Raw genomic sequence first — 14630 nt, forward strand, 5'->3', positions numbered from 1 at the left:
CAGGGAGTCATTTGGTATTTCAACCTGGGTAATGAAAGGTAAATATTTAACATGGTCTTGTAACACTTTCTATCAGTTAATATATATATAACCATTGAAGATCACTGGGTGAAGTTCTCTGTTACTTTGTACTATAAACAGGTGCACCCATTTCAAGATGTAAAACAGTGCATGGTGTATTCAAACCAGAATTATCATAGAATTGCATACCTACAGTGACTAAAGGAGAAAAAATGGAAAGGGAGTGGATTTTGTGGAAAGCAAACCTAAATAACAACCCTTCCCCCTACTTTGGCAAAACCTATCAGTGGGAAGGTCTGTCTTCCATGCTACTTGGACTCTATAACAGAGCCAGAGAGAAAATCATTCTATAGCCATGCCTTTCACTGTCAAGGGAAATAATGTGAATTGCTGGTAAGAAGTCACAGCATTGCATGGTCAGCTGGGATGGCTATAACACACTCCTCCAGAGTCATGGAGCAGTTTTGTCATGAAAACTACAGAGAAATTACATAGTCTGGTCCAAGGTGGACCTGTGAAGATAACCCAACCTAATTACAATTTAGGTAGAAGAGAGTGGGTTTTAAGCTTGACTAACTGGCTTATATTAGGGTATGAGCTCATGATGTGCTGTGTTAGTTTTCAATTCTGCCATTTATATCTGGCCTCTTTTGTTCCTATCTGTTACTCTCAGTCTCAGAGAGCACACACACTGCAAGGTTATCACTGCACAACACTGCAGATTTCTTCAATAATTTTTCCTGGAGCTGCTTCATTTACTCATTTGAATATTTTGGTCGTTGTTATATTTTCAGCATTGCTTCCATACTTCCCCTAGCACCTCTTGTAGGACTATGAAACAAATTCAGATTCCTAATTCCCCACTTCAAGTTTTTTCCTGGGCCATTCCACATGTTTTCCCTAAAGATCATTGATAAAAATAATGACTGACATCTTCTTCTTTAAGATGCAGCAGATCTCTACCCTCCAATGGGAGTGTGTTCTTTTTCACGGGGCTCAATCTTCTCAGCTGGCAGTCCCAAATATGGAGCTAATTCTTCCCGGAGGTACTCTCATATACCTCACTGTTTTTTGCCTCCTACAAAATGCTTTTCTCTCTGATCTTGCCCTTTTGCAATAGTAATTTATATATTCACAGCTAAAACCGCAGAAAACATGCTGTAGTAAGACACACTATGGTATGCAGGCATGCAGTTCCCCCTTGGGGTAAGAGATAAGAGAGGAATCAACATTGCTTATTGGAAGATTATTAGAGCACTGATAAACACTGTATATAAATCTGTATAGAAGAGAGGAGTAATCCTGAACTTTATCTAATCTCTTTTTCTATCTCCTCAGCAATTACTTTGTGCAAACTTTTACTCAGGTAGGAGGTGGTGGGGAATGCAAGTGCTCCAAGGCAGCCTTGGCTGCTGTGACCAGGAGATGGTGGAGTTTGAGATCATCAGGGCAGTGAGAAGGGCATACAGCAAGCTAACTACCCTGGACTTCAGGAGAGCAGACATTGGCCTCTTCAGAGCTTCGTTAGAGTCCCATGGGATAGAGCCCTGGAAGGCAGAGGGGCCCAGCAATGCTGGATGAATTTCAAGGATCACCTCCTCCAAACTCAGGACCAATGCATCCCAGTAAGGAAGAAATCAGGCAAAAATGCCGGGAGGCCTCCATGGAAGCAGAAGGAGCTGCTGTGCAAACTCAGAGCAGAAAAAGAAATCCTTACCTGTGTTTGGACTCTACTAAATCACTGAGAAGACCTATGGCATTTGGGAGGTCCTACTGCTCCCAGTTACAGAAGTAGCAGTTTAAATGGAATTGAATGGTACACTTCTGGGTTATAGTGCCATCAAGCAGCTCAGTGATCTGATCAGGATGGGACTGAGGAAACTTGTCCCTGTCTCTAATCTCAGTTTACCCCCCTCATTTCCACTAATATAAATTTCATTCCATGATCCTCACTGCCTTAATAATTTCCCCTTTTCTTTGAATTTATACGCATCTGAGAAAACAATTGTCGTATAGAGTAAATAAAGGCTGTGTGTGCACAGGTATGCACAACAGCTTAGTACCACCACCACTGCTCCACAGTGAGGAGGATTTCCCTGCAAAGGAACCATGAGGTCCATTTGTCATAAGCTACTTCTTAGCTTAAGTCAAGTTTTGCCAAATCCAAAGATTTAATATCCTCCCTGGAGATTAGAGTTCAGTGCTTTCAAGTGACTGGTTAGGGCAGGTAAGAGTTTACTAGAACATGTAGTGACAGGATGAGGGGGAAATTACTTCAAACTGAAAGACAGTAGGTTTAGATGAGATATTAGGAAGAAATTCTTTACTGTGAGGGTGGTGAGACACTGGAACAGGTTGCCCAGGGAGGTTGTGGATGCCCCAATCCTGGAAGTTCAAAGTCATGTTGGATACCTTGAGTAACCTACTCTAGTGCGAGGTGTCCCTGGCAGGAGGGATTGGGACTAGATGATCTTTAAGGTCCCTTCCAACCCTTAACATTTTATGATTCTATGATTATGTCTTAGAAACCATATTATTCAAACCCAAGTTAAATACCTTAAAAAAAAACAACCCACAAGGATTAAGAGCTGCTTTTGTTTTCAGTGAACTTTTGCCCTCTGCTATGCTAGTAATATTGTGATTATTAAATTTATATATTTATAATACTTTCAGTTTAGTGTATAATAACAAATAATTAAAAATTATTTTGGAATCCAATATGTCAGTAAACTGAAAGAGATTACTCAAAGGTATAAATGAAACATATGGAGTGTTAGAGAGAGTATAAGAGATGACAAAATTGCATGCTCATATTACCAGGGTCTCAATTACCAGAGTATGATCACATTCCCAGACCTCAGTTATCAGGGTCTTCTTTCTTACTCTTGGAAACAAGAAATTCCTAGTGTTTAGTGGCTTTTATTGTGATAATTTTACTCCATTTTAAAAACTATCATCGAATTATTGACGTTTCAACATTAAAAACAGTGTATAATATATGGCACCTCAGAAGTACAAAGGTGGGCACAAAACCTGAAAGTATCTGAAAACAGCCTGCTGCTCAAAGATAGAGCCCAAGAGGAGACATGGGAGTACAGATGCTGTTGCCAAAGTGACCAATAAGAGAGGATGAGAACATTTTTGTTTTGTTTTGTTTATTGTCCAGTCATGATGTGGAGGCAGGACACTAGTATAATGGAAAGACTTGTCAGAATAAAGCAAACTGACTCTGCCTTTTCTCAGATTCCCTTTGCTTTTGTTCCTGAGAAATTCTTCTGAGCAGCTTTGAGGTCATCTCTCTTTCCCATTCCTTGTGGCTTGTCTTTGTCACATCTCTCTGTCTCACAGGAAGATAAGCATTTAATTATCTATGACACTTTGCATGTGAGTGTACACTTTGCAATGGCTGCCGGTTGTACAATTATTGTTAATGACAGTTTCTCTTTTGAAATGATTTTTTGTGCAATGGCACAAAATGTTTAAGTTCCTTAAAAAAGTAAATTAATTGAAAGGCAAAAGTAGGTACTGCCTTCCTGCATGTTTTAAAACATTGTCAAACTCTTTATTTCAGTATATATATTATCTCTCATCTATTTGTTAAATTAAGCTAACACAGGAAACTTCAAGAAGAGATGCTCAGAGATGTTTCTATTACCATCAATGGAGTGAATAAACGTGTCTTTGAAAACCCAGTTGATAATAATTTTTGTTCTTTGATTTTTCAGTAAAAGCCATGAAGTCTTACTTCAGATTTTTACCATTTAACATACTTTTATTTTTCGCTTTCGATTTTTTTCTCAAGTTCTGAGAATCTTTTTCTGTATAGAAGTAAAATAAAACAAACTTTTATCAGTCAACAGAACCTTATATATTACTTTTTGAAAAACCAAGTTAAAATAATGTTCACTGAGAACAGAACCCTCACTGATTAGGAAGCATAAAAGGATTTTGCTGAAGTGTGAGTTTCCATCATCTGTCGCTTTGAAATTGTTGCAGGTTCACAGCTGAACTACAGCAACCCAAAATGCATTGCTAAGTGAAAGGAGAAGGCAGGTGACAATTACACAGAAACTTGCTACAAGTAATTTTTTGGGAAAAAGCTACCAGCTATAAAGCAACACATATATATATATATATATATATATATATATATATATATAAGAAAAAGGTAACAACCCTCCCCTTCCCAAACTGTCCTTAATCCGGTACGAAGTGATTATCTCCTAGTACTGTGAGAAAAATGAGATATTCCTAAATCAGTTTCTAAACCAAAAGACCCCCACCACAGTAAGGAAGCTGGAATAGTGAATATAGAAGTATTGCCTTGAGTCATACATTTTACTGAGGTTGAACCGCCTGTGTAAAGACTTGGTAAGTAAGCATAAGTGATGTCAGCCTGCACACCTAGTACTTTAAAGTCTGCATTCAATAAATATGTGGTGCAACAAAGTAAGAAATCTCATATTAATTGAAAGTGTTTATTTAGACACACTCAATAATTTATAACCCTCACAAGCACAAGCAAAGAGGTATCCTACCTTAAATATATTGTCAGTTTTTAACAGGATTATTGAGGTTGGTTGAGGTAATATTCATTATAAATATTAATGATAGGACATTTTCAGACTACCTTTCCATATAACATCTACAAGTTTTATTTTGTCTGTTTGACCGGGATATTAATCTGAAATAGTGTATGTTAATATTCCATTTATTTTTATTCCTATGTCATGTGCTCTCAGCGTGATTTCAGAGCTGAAACAAATAATTTCTATGTATATATGATACTGTATTATTACTGCTGACTTGAGCATTAATTCAAGGGAGTTACATAACTCTCTAGATGACAAAATGGTAATGAACAGTAAGAGAATGCAACCTCCCATTAACTTCCCCTCTTCTGGTTTTACATTGCGATCCTCATCTTTGTGCTCAATTGCCAAGATCAGAGGACATAAGCATCAAGGCATGGTTCACATGAAGATTAGGTAGAAAAAGCTACTGTTTGGGAAATGTCAGAAATCTACTGTTTGGAAAACCTTTGCATGCTGCTGAATTTTACATTCCATAAACATCTTGCTTTCCCATTTTAAAGACTCCCAGCTATCTAAAGTTTTGTATCTCTGTCTCCCTGGAAATGCCTTATGGTTGGCATGTCTGAGAAAATGGTGCTTAGCTAATGTCAAAACTGCAATGAAATCCAGCTATTGAAAGTCTTTGGATGTCACCTGAGGGGCTGGATCCTGTGTGTACTTTTGGAGCAAATTTAACATACAGTGGTTTCCAGAATACAATCTTCATACAATTCTACTTGATCTTTTCATGCTGTGCAGCTATATGTAGTTTTCTGATGCTGTGTGCAAAAATACAGGATAAAATGGTGTTTTATCACAGACTTTTTTTCTTTTTCACTCTCTGACTTTTGTTAACTTCTATGTTTCTATACATGTCTTCTAAAAATGCACATATATTAAGAATTTCTCATCAGTTTTATCATTATTTCATTGTAGTTTATGCTTTGGGTATCAAAATTAATTCATAATGCAAAGAAAAGATAGATATTCATAACATTTAGATCCATTCAATGAGTCAAATTCCAAGGAACAAATTAGATGTAGAGATCCTTCGAGTTTCTTGTCCTAACTTAATCCTCATATTTATGGGTCTTTTTAGGACCAGAAATTACAGTTAATAGGAATAAAGCTAATATCTCTTTCTTCCTTGTGAATCAAGGAAGCTTTAAGAATATACCATTTAGTTATTAAAGTGTCTACAAAAAAAAAGGCTGATAAGAAATGAACACTGTTTAATTTATTAAAATGGATTTTCAATACTTCCTATAAATGGTTCTATTCTTAGTTTTACTATATGTGCAAGCATGTTAATGTGGGATATGGAAGAATTTATGACCTTATTCCTTTAAATACCACAGACTGATGTGGATATTTTCAACAGCTAGCCTCTTCTGCTATGTGTGTTTAACAAAGGTCACCGGCTTAACAAGGCAGAATTCCAGCACACACATGCGTGTAAAACTGATCTGATCCCCACTGTGAACCTATCTTTTCTCCATCCTTTCAATGCAAAACCGCCTTTGTGAAGGAAGTTGGTATCTTTTCAATTTTTCAGGCTTAACATCCTTAGATTCAACAATGAGTTATAAGTTATGTAGTTTAGTACCATTACATACAACTGCATTCAATGAATGCAAATAACATGTATATTTGAGGTATATGCGCATATGCATATTATGTGTATATATATATACACATCCTTGTCCCCCATCTTTTAAAATTTTCTTTTCCTCAACTGTTATTTAATGATGGGAAGGAGCAATAGTAATTTATCATTATGCTTATGGAGTGCTGAACATAAGAAGTCTGAATTCTGGTTGTCTAGATGTTGTATGGCCTATTAGTAATGATTGTTATTAATGACATTTTTTTAAATTTCAGAATAAATAGAATGTTAAATAAAGACATTAATTTTTCACATTCTAGTCAGGAACAACAAAAAAGAAAATGGGTCCTAATTGCTTCGTGTCAAACACATAGACTATAACTATTTTTTAAAATATACGTATAACCAAACATAGAAACAGTCTAAATTACTCACATGGAGAGAGCTACTTGTCTTGAGGTAAAATAAGAAAATAGCTCCAGAACCTTAAGTTTCTATAAGCATATGGCGTTTGATTTTTTTTCCACTTTTATTTATATATTCACACATGTATAAAAACAGCAAACAGTCAATTGGAGCATTCAGTCAACTTGTATCCAGTTTGCTTAGACTGGAAACCAAGATGACACTTGGACCGTTAGCAATTTGAGTACAGGAAGTCTTTTTTTGTTAACTTCTGATATAAAGACTGTAATAGAAGAATGGCACAATTTCTTTTTTTTTTTTCTGTTTGTTACTGTGAATGAACAACAAAATCCTGTCTCAAAATGCATTATTGACATTTTCTCCCTCTTTCATATCTGACCTTCTCAGAGCCTGACAGGACCCAGAGACCTCTAAAATGCATGGGCTTCATCCCATCAGATAAACTGGATTTACTTGCAGTGCTTACTTGAATTCCTTGCTGCTTTCATGGGTCAGTGAGCACCTGCTGTTCATTTACACCACATTATTCATTTATGCTTTCTGCAAGTTGTCAATGTTGGGGAAAGAGAGCTTGTTTTATGTAGTTATCAATTAAAACAGCATCTTGCTCACAAAAATTCATGACAAACTGTTAACTCAATTATAAAAAAAAAGAAAGTAGAGCACATATGTCATTAATTGTGCAGTTTGGACCCACTACATGACTTTTCTTTCAATGTCTAGGAAAGAAGAGCTAAATTAACTCCTGAGGGTGCAAAACTACATTCACAGAAGTTGTGGTATCACAATAATTCTTTACATGTGGGAACAAAAGTGCAAATGTTGAAGCACAACCATGAGTCATATTTATAACCTTATAAGTTTATTCTGCAGATCAGCTAAAGCCACAGGAATTGCTGGATATATTGTTCTTCTTTTCCATTTCTATTGACACCTGGGATTCTGGCTAGCTGCCCCAGTCGGTAGACAGGGATAGGATGAGGTAACTTGCTTCATAACGTTCAATCTTTCCAGTATTTTTTACTTCAGGGATATTCTTGCACTTATTCTAACCAAACTCAGACAAATAATTTGGGACAAAAGAATTTCTGGCATAACTTACTAGCTAAAGCAAACTTGAAAGTATGGATTGTACAGAAAAATTGATTTTGATATTTATTTCATCTGCTCAGTCTATATATTGTTTTTGTTTTTAAATGTGGTCCCATGCAATTTTGTGTAGTCTTGCTATCTCACTTGAATACACATTAGTATCTCACTCCAATAACCTCTGACTGCAATGACTAACTTAACATTGGTAATAAATATAGGTGTTTCAAAGGTAATAACACTGTTACAACTTAAGCACAATTGCCTGTTGTCTGCAAGAGAGGAGGCACAAATGAGAGTCTCTGTTGAGGGAAAGGAATGAAGAGCTCAGCTCTGGCACGCTCTCAAAAGCTGCTCAGCCAGTCTTGACTAGTAATAGCATAGCAATAGCATTGTGTCTCTTTCTGAGTTAGGACACAGTAGTTGTTATGGGAAAAAGGATGTTCAGAAAAAGACCCAGCCTGTAGGAAATTGAGTTTCATGCCCACCTTTCAGTGAGACTCAATTTTTTATTTATTTATATTTGGTTTTGTTTTCCCATCAGATCTCTGTCCTTTGGCTTCTCTAGAACTATATCAGCCTTCTAAACCATATTGTGATACCTAGATTACTGGAAATTATGGGAGTGGACTGCATGGAAAACATTTGAAATACATCATTGTCAACCTGCCTGAGGTATATAGAGTGTTCAGTCTAATATTCTTTTAAAGAATATTCTTGAATGGTTAAAATTTTCGTAGTATTTGATCGGATTTCCACTAATCCCATTCCTTTTCTAGTCTCACTCTGTGTAGTCACATGCAGAAAACATAACTACAGCAGCAGAGAAAAAAAGTAGTTTCAGGCAGCTGTGCTCCCCTTCATGAATGTGTCCTGGAAGTGTCAGTCTGTTTAGTTTATGGTGTGTTGAGATAAAGTCATAGTATGCTAAAAGAACAAGAGGGCATGACAGCACTGCACTGATTTCTGACTCATCTGAAGGTTGATGTCATTATTCGGTGTTGGCCTGATTATATATAGTACATAAATTCATCACCATGTGAATAAGTCTAAGTAGGCTGATCACCAAAGATCTTTGGAGTTTTTGTAGTTCAGTTTGATTTTGTAAGGTTGTTGAGTTTTTTTGTTTTGTGGTGTTTTAGTTTTTTTTTTTTTTTTTAGTGTGGGTTTCCCTTCCCTACCCTCCCCCCAAAATATTGTGATGATTAATCTCTAAGAATTTAGATTTTCCTAAAATATATTTCCTCAGACATGGGGAAACATTTACCCATGAGACCCCATGAATATTAGTCTTTGTCTTGAGATCAGACAATTAAGAATCTAAGACAGGTGTACAGACAATATAAAGTAGGTTTAGATAGCCCAAAACATGAATGAAAGCTAAAAAGCTATTTTAAAAATAGCTCATTGCTGATGTACTGTGATTCCATCAGAACTTCAATGACTATTGAACTGTTCCAGTAACTTGTCCACCACTAGTGAACAGGCTTTAGTGTTAACAGACTATAGTCATGTTGCTGGTTTTTATGTATTATTTTGTTTGTTCTCATTATGAATGTATATTCACTTTCTTAATGCATTCTAGCAAATTATTTAACATTTACAGAGGTTGAAAAGTTTCTGCGAATACTGAGTATTTGCAAAAAAATGCATCTTCAGTTCCAAGGATGTTTCTTTGTGAGATATATAAGTAAGCACAAGTATATGCTTGGACTATGGGTGAATTATAGTTTTGATCCAGTAATTCTATTAAAATCCTGTAAGTGCAACTTATCTCAGGACTATCCACTACAATCTAAACTATGCTCCTAGGCATTGTAGCCAGCTGCACCTCTGCCTTATTCAAACACTTAAAATTTAATAAATAGCTACAATGTTGAGGAAAGAGTTATTAAATTTGTGTGGCTCATTCATTCACTTTTTTTTAACATAATCACAGTGTCTAACGTACTTTCAATGAGCACATTGTAATTTTTGTAACCACTGTCACAAAAATTAAGACAAAATCATTACACTTTACAGTGCCACCATTAAAAAAAGGTATTACAATTATAGTTTTATTACAATATGGCTGAAATTTGGGCTTGCTATTGCTCTTCTAAACATGTGAGCTATACCTTAGAAATCTGAATTTGTTTCTAGAAAAATAGTCCTCAGAAAAAGGCGATGAAGCTCCAAGGTACCATAACTTACAATTCTTCAGATGCAAAGAATTTTCTAAATTTAACTATTTCCTAATGTGTTGTGTTGCTTGTATACTAAATGAAAAGGGAGAATGGATAAACCAAAAAACATTCCAACAAGATACAGCAGTTCTTTTTTTCTACTGCAAAAACGATTTCAAGCAATTTTAAAATAATTAAAAAAAAAAATCCTCCAAACCCCTTTCTTGCTTTCTTGAACTTTTATAGTTGGAGAGAAGTCAAGGGAGTAATTTTTTTGGTTTCTATTCTCCAGCAGTCAAAGCAGTTGTGCTGTTGATGATCAGCATCACAGAGAGAGACTCTCAATATGTTGAAATTTGTGACCTTCTCAGCAGAATACTGTTAAGAAGCTCTTTGTTGCTTCAGGTTATTTCCAGTTCATTTATCCTTGGATATGAGCTTTTCATGGCATTTAATAGACTCAGTTCTAAATACAGAAGTCAGGTTACAGTTCAGCACCACATGGCCACTCTCTTGAAGGGATAATTGCTAAAGAAGGATGGTAATCCCTATAGCACCAGATCATGAAATGGAACTTCACCCTTCCCTAAAGTAGTTGTTCTAGTCATAGCATTCAGTGCCTTGCACTTGGTTTATGTTCTCTCTGACTGGAGGTCTTTTCATGCTATAAAATCCACATCACTAAAACTATTGTTCATTGATGCAATCATGAAGAAAAAGTCAAGTATAAACACCACAGAACATTGTTTCCAGCTCAGTGATCCAACATTAGTTAACTGAATATAACTTGACAAGTCATGCTTTCTATGCTCAAACCAAATAGTTTCACGCAAAGCACTCAAAAAGTTTTCTCTATCTCAAATATGCAATTTCAATCCTCAGTAAAATTAAATATGCATATTTCAGTCCCAATAACTTTCAGAATAGGTTCTGAAGCTTTGAACGTAATAGTCCTGATTGAAAATACTTTCAAAAATATAATTTGTGTATGTACTTTGTTTTAGAAAGATTCTAAAAGTAACAAATGTAATCAGGAAATTATGCTCAGTTGAAAGGTAGGATCCTCCATGGGAACTTCTGGGGACCTGCTTCATCAAACAGCACTGAAGTTGTAGCAATTGAGTTGCCTTTTTAGATGTACGTGCAATACTTCAGTTGTGGCTTAGAAAGGGTTCAGAAGTAGGAAGAAAGAATAACATTCATGAAGAGAGGGAGAATGAAAATATTTCTGCAAACTGCTTAGATGATAATTCAGTTTAATCCCAAGTGAACTTTAGGAGAATTCATTGAGGTCTGATATGAACAGCATGAATGAAGTATTTAATAGTCTATGGCAATTTTGTTACCAATTTTATAATATTCATGTATTGCAAAATCTAATGCAATAAACAAAAGTGGTTTTTTTAACAAAACACTTTCCCTGGAAACTTTAATACATTTATTTATTTTCAGGGAGACAGTCATTTATGTAGAGCTCACATTCTGCAGGAATACAGTTTGCTAGATGCGTGTCAATCTTTTAGTCAAACAAAAATTAATATTAATACTGATTTGTCAAAATATCATGAAAAGCTGTGCAATAATGTCTGATTTATCTTTTAATGCTGCAACAATAAACAAAACATTGGAATGAATAAGGAATGCTCTTAATGTACAAAATGGTTGAATTCAAATATATTGGTAAATTGTTCTTCCTTGTAATTAAATTAATTGCTTCCCTAAATACTAAAATTACTTTAAAATGGATTATTGTAGCACACATCAAATAATTAATCACACTCCCTGTCCCTTTGCCCATTTGCACTCATTTCCCTTTGATGTTAATAGGAACTTTGTTTAGAAAATAAACACAGGAGCAGACAGTTAATGTGGAATTGTGTAGCATTTCCAAATGACACTGATAATTTTTCTGTGGTATGGAATGCTCACTAAATATTATTAAAGCAGATCCTGAACTGTCTTTGAAATAGACATAATCTGAGGTTTACAAGAAATGAATAACATTTCCAGAAAGTGCGAAAATATCCAATTATTAAACCATTCACACTTTTTGTTTGTTCTATTTTTGTTCATAGCTAGGAATGAACCTTACAGTAAGAAATCTCTAAGTACTTCTGAAAAATGATAGACAAACTTTCAGCATTTAGGGAGGTTTTCTTTAAAATATGGTAGAATATAAACTTTGTATATTATGCTTTTACATAATTTTCACAAGGACACTAAAGATAGAAGTAATAACTCCAAATCAAACTGAAATTTGAAAATTAATGCTTCAGATCATTAGCTAACTGGTATATGTTTTGTAGGTGTAATGAAGCTATTTAAGCTAAATTTATAAAACCTCCACCATTTATGTGTCGATGATTTCTTATTGCTTTCTCTCCTGATCACTGTTACAGTATATAAATATAGTCTTTATGTTAAATAGTTCATGGCAGAAAAGAACACATATCTGGAAGACTTTGTGCCAAGCCATGACCTGTGTTAATGATAAAATCAGTAATTATACCAATCTCTAAGAAAAAGACTCAATTTATGAGATTTACATTCCAGGTAGTTCTTGATTCAACATATATTTTGTATCTATATTTTCCCTGGAAGTTTGAGTGGAAAGATATAATTAAATTTGAGGTACTTTTCTGCTAATAACTTTATTTGAAACCCAATGAATGAGAGTCATGGAACTATATTGAGAGTGGAAAATGTTTGATTTTGCAGGGCTGAAGCAAATGGGAGTTTTGAGTTTGAAGGACATGGATAGACTCAGATACTGCTCTCCTGTAGATAAGAGACATGCCAAAAATACCAAATGCTAAGTCATTCAAAATCATTGTATAACTTGGAATCTTTCATGATTATATTCCTAGACTGGAATATTGGGAGAGATAAGGTAGAGGAGCCTTCCAAGGCATTAAAAATCTGCAAGGTGAAATTCCTGCACAAAGACACACAGCAGTCAAATAAACCAGTCATTTACAATTATCTACTACACTTTTGTCTGAATTCTGACCTGAAGACCAATACATAGGGAAGAAGTCAGACCATCTGTGTTGTAGCACCACTGCTTTCTCAACAACCTAATCTCAGGAAAGATTAAAAAAAAAAATAAAAAGCACAGCTATGAATAAAACGACAGATATTTTACTTCTCTTTCTCAAAAGTGCATTTTAATCTTCTTCAAACACTGATCTATCTGTTGAAATACCATCAACGTCCTGATTCTGCTGAAAAACTTTTAGTGTACTGATTTGGTACTTTGGGATAAACTAGATTTAAAAATACCTTTAAATAACACATGTTCTAATATAACCTAAATATGGTATCCCCTCCCCCTGCCAACTTCTCAGACAAAGTAAAGTGTGAGAAAGGCAAATCTTTAAGAAAACGCCAAAACTTAGTTAAGTGAGACATCTGTTGAAAATATGACTAGTTTCTACAGTAAAGTGCTACAGAGTACCTGAAGTAAGATGTAGGGCAAAATAGCCAAAGGCAAAAAGTGGCTGTGTTTTGGATGAACCCTGTAAAAGTTTTTTTGTAAAAGGTTCCTTGAAACTGTGAAGGACTGAGAACACACTGACCCTCATGAGAAACTGGATATTTTGCAGAACTAACCATGGAAGATTTAGTTAATTTACTCTGAAGGCAGCTGTGTATGTAGTACAAGCAATTCTATTCCAGATTGAAATAAAAAATGATCTTCAGGCAGTTTCATATTAGAAAATTAGTGTTGGAAAATATTATTTTTTAGTTTTGCATAACTGAGCAGATTTTTTTGATTGCTGTTAGCCTAAGTTACATAGTCATAAACTAGTCAAATCAAATTCCACACAATTTAGTATTTTTAGAGCTTTTCATCAGAAACTACTGACTAAAATAACTGGATGACATAGACCAGAAATAAATATGCATACTAATTTTTTAATAAAAAAATTAACATTAGAATTGTAAAACCTAAACCAGATGCTTGAATAAGTAATAAAATTGAAAAATAATCACCAACTTCTGATGAAAAATATTTTAGTGCATCTGTAACTTAATGTTTGAATCATATGTATTAAAATACATAGTCCATACAAATAGACTAGTCTAACAGAAATAAGATACAAAACACCAGCAGTAAGTAATTGTTGTGGTTTCACAAAATGGACATGCTCATCTCAGGGATCCACATGGAGCCCCAGCATGTGTTTTGCTAGCTAAGATGATGGTATGGTGGTATGTGTCAGTTACTTTTTTTTTTCCATTTTAATAAAGATTAATAATGGAAACTTTTTTAATAGAATAAAGGTAACAATTCATAAATCTCAAGTGTTCTGTTTTTGTATATGCTTCTGTTCTCTTTACCTCCTCAGATTCAATAACAGAACATTGTTAACTGCCAGGGGAAAGCAAGTTCTCCCAATCTCAATTGCCTGATAATGCAAATCTCTGTTAACTGAAATATAAATAAATTGACTATTAGAAGTTTTTGGTTCCATTAATCCCATATCATCCAGGTGTGTATGCCTAGATCAGCACTGAGTCATGCTCATTCATACATTCAAGTGCACTGATGTTCTCTCATCAAAGGCACACTTTTGTCCATATTTGAAGGAGAATAGTACCTTACAACAGTTCTACTTGCATTGAGAGAAAAGGGTGTTTTATCTTAATTACATTGTTTATGTATGTGTACCATGGTTTTGTGTTTACTCATTCTTAAAAAAACCACAAAATACAGAGGAATGCACGAGAACGATTATACTTTTC

This window comes from Corapipo altera, unplaced genomic scaffold, assembly GCF_003945725.1.
Source record: "Corapipo altera isolate COAL_440 unplaced genomic scaffold, ASM394572v1 24, whole genome shotgun sequence".
Classification (NCBI taxonomy): domain Eukaryota; kingdom Metazoa; phylum Chordata; class Aves; order Passeriformes; family Pipridae; genus Corapipo; species Corapipo altera.